Source organism: Triticum aestivum, chromosome 6A (assembly GCF_018294505.1).
Source record: "Triticum aestivum cultivar Chinese Spring chromosome 6A, IWGSC CS RefSeq v2.1, whole genome shotgun sequence".
NCBI classification, from domain to species: domain Eukaryota; kingdom Viridiplantae; phylum Streptophyta; class Magnoliopsida; order Poales; family Poaceae; genus Triticum; species Triticum aestivum.
In genome coordinates, this window is record NC_057809.1 from 407984912 (window position 1) to 407992326 (window position 7415).

A 7415-nucleotide genomic window follows, 5' to 3' on the forward strand; every position below is an offset into this window, starting at 1 on the left:
CCGGGGCGTCGCTGGGGAGGCCAGGGAGGAAGCAGGAGGTGGCTAGGGGGGGGAAGCAGGAGGTGGCCGGGGCAGCGTCGGCGAGCGCCACGCCTCGCCTCTGCTCGTCCTCCTGGCAGAGGAGGAAGAGGACAAAGGAGGAGGAGGTGGGCTGGGCCGGCTGGGGGAACTGGGCCGGGCAGGTAAGCAGGTAAGTGGCCCAGGTGGCCTCTCTCCCCTTTTTTTCTATTTTGTTTCTCTTTTCTATTTCTGTAGTTTTGTTTCTGATTTAGTTTATAGCCCAAATCATTTTAATAAATCCTGCAAATAATTGTGGCCATTAAAAGAATTATTACAGAGGCCCTTAACTATTTTCAGAATTGTTGGAGCATTTAAAAATATTAATAGTATTTAAATGCCCCAATTCAAATACAATATGGATTATTCAAAAATCCATAATGGCCCAAAAATATTGGCATCATTTTTGGTAGAGGTTTTTCACCTTTGTCAAAAATCATGAACATTTTTGAAAGCCATTTGGACTAACTTGAAAGTATTTTAGGTGAACCTAGTGAATTCCTTTAATGCTAGGGTTTGAGCAATCCCCATTTCAAATTTCATAAAATTTAAACATGTTGCATGGATGCTAAAGCAAAAACAAACAAGGGCTGATCTGGGGCTGTGACAGCTCACCCCCACTAACAAAAAATCTCGTCCCGAGATTCAAGCTTAGGGTATGGTGAAGGGGGAACGCAACTAGTATAATCTTCACGATCCAGGTTGCACTTCAACTAAACGTTGTTTCGATCACCATCTTTGTCTTGAAGTCTTGCTCTGAGAACTCCAACTAACATAACAGCGAGAGGGGAAGGGGACTCTAGAAGGACTGATCTTTTCGAAGATCGAACAACTCAGGATTAACTCACGGAATGAGACATAGCAACCTCTCTCGAGCTGAGATACGAGATACACACTTCTAGAGGGATGGAGTGGGACAGATGACGAGGGTTCACTAGGTAGACAACAATTCCACACCTAAGAAGGTGGTAATCGATTGTCAACGTAGCGAGGAGTTGAGTTGCCATGACACCACGACGGAACATCCTGGAGAAGGGTGATTCGTAGATTATTATCTTAAGTGGCAAAAAGAATTACCTTTGATATAGAGATCACTGAGACCCTCTATATCAGCCGAAGGCAAATCACAGCAATCGGTTGGTGGGGTCGGTAGAATGGCATACTCGGACTTGGATGATGTGGATTACCTTGTTGAAGACAACGTAATGGATGAATTTGCTTATCACCGGAGATGGAAGAGACCCGTGGTAGAATGGCACATTGGCGGTGCAAGCTGGGAACAAAATGCAAATGCTGGGAATGATTCTGGTAACTGGGGAAGAACCCAACAATAGGGAGTGAATTCACTGTTTGAAAAGATCATAGCATTGCCGAGGAAACTGAGAGCAAACCCAGTTAGTGCTGATGATAACACCTAGCGCTTGTGCGTGCTCTCAAGAACTTGAGCATTTCCATATTCATCAAGGTTTTACCAACATCCATGTCAAGGATCCTGGCAACACAACATACCACCATGATGAACATCGATGGACGATGCAGATGCAAAGGAAGATAACACCTTCTCAGATTTCACCTTAGCGGGGCCAAGGAAATAAAAATCTGGATGATCGACCGAGAGACATTTAGCACTCCGCTTCTAATGTTCTCCTTGATGTGCTAGTGTAACCCATTCATAGATATGGTTTGATATCTAGAACATCAAGTAAAAAGGTCGGACTTCGGGATCTCAAAATCCATAGGGGCAACTAGGGAGTAAATCCTACGAAATCCCTATGGGGAGGTGGCCAACTTCCTCAATCAAGATATTATAATAATAGGTCTTCCGGTTGGATGTGTTGGCCACCACATCCACTTTACCGGTTATCGAGGGACCAATATTATAGTTCTTGGAAAATGTTCCAACCATCATATCTGCCTGAGATTCAGATCTGGTTGGTGTTAGGATATTCCAGACTCATCGAGTCTAGGAAGAAAAATGAAAGTTTGCAACACAATTCGACGAGATGACGTTGCGAGATTCTCGGGGAATGAACTACGATAGCAAGCTCCAGAACATGAGCTGGTTCTGCTACGCACGTGTGAACATGTTGTCTCAGACAAACATGATCACATGGTAGTCTTACAATAAAACACTACCGAGTTCTGGTTGGGAACCATCACCGTGGATAACGAAGTCCTTGCATCAGTCATATGATTAGCTCTTATGAAGGAACTTCTTCTCCTTGAACAAATCAATCAGTGGCTTGGTGTGCTCGGGACACATATGGAATGAAGGTTGCAAGTCTCCAGACCACAGAATACTTCGCACGTGTGCCTGACTGATTTGGGATGATTCCAAGGAAACAAAACAATCTTCCTCAAATTCATGGCGGCAACTTGCATCATATGCACATGAATTAGGGAAAGTCACTACTTTCATCCAAACATATACTTCATGAACGAAACACGAAGAAATGCTTACACAAGTTTCCAACACTAGGTTGATGTTCAACATGATTCATGGGGGGAGACAAAATGCTATTGATGGGCTCAACAGTAACTCATCGGAATTTCCATATCACTGGACTTCCACCATCATGTGAACACGGTGATAGCATTGGTCAGACCAAAGATGTAATGGTGTATGCTCGAGGGATCAACCACGAGTAGGACAACATTACGAGCATCGTTGGTACTGATTTGATTTGACGATAGCCCACACTCAAATCAAGGGATTGGTAAGACAATAGGTCCAGCAACTGATCACAGGGACCAATCGATGAAGATATCATCTTTCTTCAACACACACTACACAAGATTATCCCTTTGGAACGAACTAAGTCAGGCAAGCTTTTATCCTCCAACTCTCCAAGTTGTTGTCTAGCTTAACCAACTAGCTTAGGGATATCTAACACTGAGTCTTGGAGAGAAGGTGGTTCACAAGAAACCAACTTGATCTCGAGCTCAACATAACGGTCAGGTGACGACCTGGTGATACTTCCGAGAAGATATTCAGAAAATCATGAACCACCGGTATGTTACTAAGCTCGAGAACAATCTCGCTTTTGAGGGCAAGACGATATGATCAAATGAGTGAGGACTTGACAAGATCCTAACTCATCAATCGAAGGGTGCACCGAAATAAGGACTATGTAGCACGATCAGTCTTAGAAGGATGATTCAAAAACCAACACGCTAAGAATGAAATTATTATCCTTTAGCTACCAAGCAACGAGGTTGCTGGGAGTATTGATTTCACACACCATGATTCACTTGTCGGCACTCCGGCTGCAACCACACGGAACCGAGGAATGAAAAAGGATGGCGAGAGGTATCACTATGTCAAGAATTCACAAAAGGTGGTGCAATTCTCATGAAATTCCTGTCATAAAGAAGGTAATACTTCAGGGTAGAGCAGACCAGAAGCTGAATTGTAACTTGATCTGCGGAACACAACTACTTTGACCCAATCCTAAATATGGATGAGGTACTGGAGTTTGTTTCTCCTATTCATTCTGAAATAGAATGGCCTGGCGGACCACAAGGGTAATAGGCATCGACGAACGAATGCACGCATACTCTTGACTATCAATTGATCAGAAGACAACTAAAAAGGGACAACTCAAAGGAACATACGATTTTCTGAGTTGTGGATGCACGGTTTAGCATGTCGAACGAATTCCACATATTTCTTCCGGATAACCCATGCAGAAAGGTAGAACTGGCAGAGTCACCATGTAGAATCGAGAACCCATCGAGAGCACTCTGATTGTGATCTTTCGATCAGCGAGGAACATCTGCCATAAGCGGTTCATAGTATTTGGAGGAAAGGAATACCACGAACATCGAGGACTAATGCAAAGGTTACTAATAACCTAAAGGAACGAGCAAAACTATCAACATAAAGCAAGTAGGGTGAATCTCGGGTTCAAAACCCAGGGATAGAATACCTACTACCAAATGGCATCACGGGATGCTTTCGATAATGACGGCCAGAGTCATCACACTGGAACATAAATCATGGCTAGACTACTAGATGATCCCCTGAGACACCTAGGGTCATAATAATAATTCCAACATATATGTCAAGGCAATAAAATACCTCAACTCACTGACTAGTGTGGCTAATCTGGCCCAAAGGAACATCTAAATGGGAAGAAAGGATTTGCAAATTGCATCAGATTGTATAGAAACCTGGGATGACTCGGACAGCATAACGGCTGTAAATGCTCAGAAAAGATTTGAGACATTCACAAGATGGTGGCATAACCACTCAGAAGCACAATATCAAGGTTTGGAGATCAAAAGTTAACATACAGAAGTAGTAGAAACTGAACTCAAGCTTAAATCCAACAATTTATAAATCTACAGATTAGTAACACGTGATCCTGATAGATAGATGAGAAGACCTAGTTCCTTAACCCCATAGGAAAGATAAGATGACTCAGATCAGAAGGGCATGAGGTATAAGGAGTAAAAAGAGCCTTACGTTCCATCCCACAATCAATTCCCTTATATAACTAAAGAATTTCTAAACTCAACTTCGACCAGTTTGGCTTGGTAATCCTACAGGTAGTCAAGCTCTGATACCAACGCTGTCAGGACCCCGACTCAATGCCACATCGATCTAGCATGTAACACCTCATATCACTTTGCGGCCTCACGCACGGTATTCCCACGGGTGTCGCCTTACCTTTGCCCGGGACCGTTTGCGCCTTTTGACACACGTATATGACAGTGTCGCTAGCATCCATATGATAAGGAGCCCGGGCTGACATGGCTAGTCGTAAACCCAAAGTGGCACAAACTTATAGGGACAGGCATCCATGACCCAGCATCGAACGTGTCGGTCATCAGCGAGTGAATCCAGGCTGTAGCACTGGGCTAGCAGGACTCCGGTGAACCGGGCTGTAGCAGGCTAACAGGACTCCGGTATTCATCGCGTGACATTTCCCCGAAGGAACAGACACAGGAACGAAGAAGGACACATGCCGGCCAGCCTAAGTGTTCCGGAGCAGTAGCAAGCTACCATGGCCCAGTGGAAACACTAGGAGACATTTCCCGGTAAGAGAGGCTACTAAAGATAAACAACTAGATGGTCAGATCCCACACATACCAAGCATTTCAATAACATACACACAATATGCTCGATATGTGCAATACAACATGGCATCACAAAATGACTCTACGACTCAAGTAGTTTATTCAATAGGCTCCGAGGAGCGAGATATTACAAACAGGGGTCTCACGACCCAACATTCAGAGCATACAAACCAAAGCACAAGCGGAAGCTATCATGTCTGAGTACAGACAACTATAAATGAAAAAGGCTGAGAAGCCTGACTATCTATCAGATCCTGCCGAGGGCACAAGATCGTAGCTGAGGTAACAAGCTAAACGTCGAAGTCCACGCGAAACTACTAGTGAGACCGAAGTCTCTCTGCAAAACATAAAATAGGCAAACGTGAGTACAAATGTACCCAGCAAGACTTACATCAGAACTAACTACATATGCATCATTATCAACAAAGGGGATGGTGGGGTTTAATTGCAGCAAGCCAGCTTGACTCGGTGGCTATCCTAAACTACGACTGCAAGCGACTCTTTTGAGGTGGCGCACACGAGTCCACATATTCACCATATCAATACACCACTATGGATCCGCTCCCGTCTCCCTACGAGAACGCCATCCATAGCACTCACGCTTATCTTGCGTATTTTAGAGTATCCACTTTCACTTGTCTATGAACTGATATAAGCAACCCAGAAGTCCTTTTCCGCGGACACGGCTATTCGAATAGATCATATTAACCCTGCAGGGGTGTACTTCTTCACACACGCTCTCACCACTTACCGCCGTTTACACGACATGTACTCGGCAACCTTCAAGCGGAAGCCCAACGTGGGTGTCGGCCACGGCCTGCCTAAACACTCAAGTCTCTAGTCCAGGTTTATCGCCTATTCGGGTTCCATCCATGAGGAGATCCGGCCGGAGTTTAGCTCACAGCCCCAAACGATGTGTACAGGGTTCCGTGACACCAAACGGGCGCCCAGTTTACCCGGCCACGTGCCTACCGCATCACAGCCCACCCCTATGGTCAGCACTGCGCACGGCCTCCAGCATACTACAAACACCAGAAACTACTTGCAACTCCTGGACAGAGGACAAGGGTGATCAAGAAGCCGAGAGGGTCCATTGGTTTCGGGCCCGATGCGTGGTAGTAGCTGAATCATGGATCACAAACACAGAACTCAGTTCCTGAGGACGGCTGCAATGAGACAACCCACCATGTACTCCTACATGGCCTCTCACCGCTACCTTTACCAAATCGTGTTCACACGCTTAGCTCACACACCGTAGGACATGTTCACACACCTCTGATTCATCCCCGATGAATCAGACCCGACTCAACTCTAAGCAGTAGCAGGCATGACGAACAAGCATGAATGAGTAGGCACAACAGGGCTCAAACAACTCCTACTCATGCTAGTGGGTTTCATCTATTTACTGTGGAATGACAGGTCATGCAGAGGATAAAGGGGTTCAGCTACCGCAGCAAGTAACAGATGAATCGGTGTTGTCCTAATGCAGTAAAAGAGAGCAGGAGCGAGAGAGTAGGATTGTATCGGAATGAACAAGGGGGTTTTGCTTGCCTGGCACTTCTGAAGATAGCATTGAGTCTTCATCAGTGTCAACGATCACATCGTCGATACAACGTCTACCGAGGGGGAACAGCACCGGCAAACACAGAAGAAACACGATCAATGCAATGCATAGTATGATGCATGCTATGACATGGCAATATGAATGTGTTTTGAGCTAATGCAACTAGCAGCATGTTAAATGGAGTTGGTTTGAATATAAAATTCAAATTCAAACTCCATGTGTGATTAAATAAATGCCCTTTTATTGATTTGTGCTAAACAGCACCTATAAGTTGCTCTAACATGCATGAAAATGGTACAGATGGATTCCTTGAATTTTTCTGATACTTTTTCATATATAATTTATTAAATTTGGAGTTACGGTTAATTTTCTATGATTTATTGAAGTTTTAGTTATTTTCTGAAATTATTAAATCATTTAAGATTATTTAAATTCCAGAAAATACTTATTGCGTCAGCCTGACATCATCATGACGTCAGCAGGTCAACAGGGCGCCTCCAGGTCAAACCTGACGTGTGGGGGCCACACGTCAGTGACACAGGAGCTAATCCCGGTCAAACCCAGTGCTGACTGGGGTTTGACCAGGGGTGGGGCCCGCTGTCAGTGGCCTAGTGGGTGATTAGCGGGGTAGTTAGTCCCTAATGACCGGCCACATCAGCTCCTGCCGGAGTTTCGCCGGCGGCGACCATTCCGCACGGCGGGGGAACGCCGG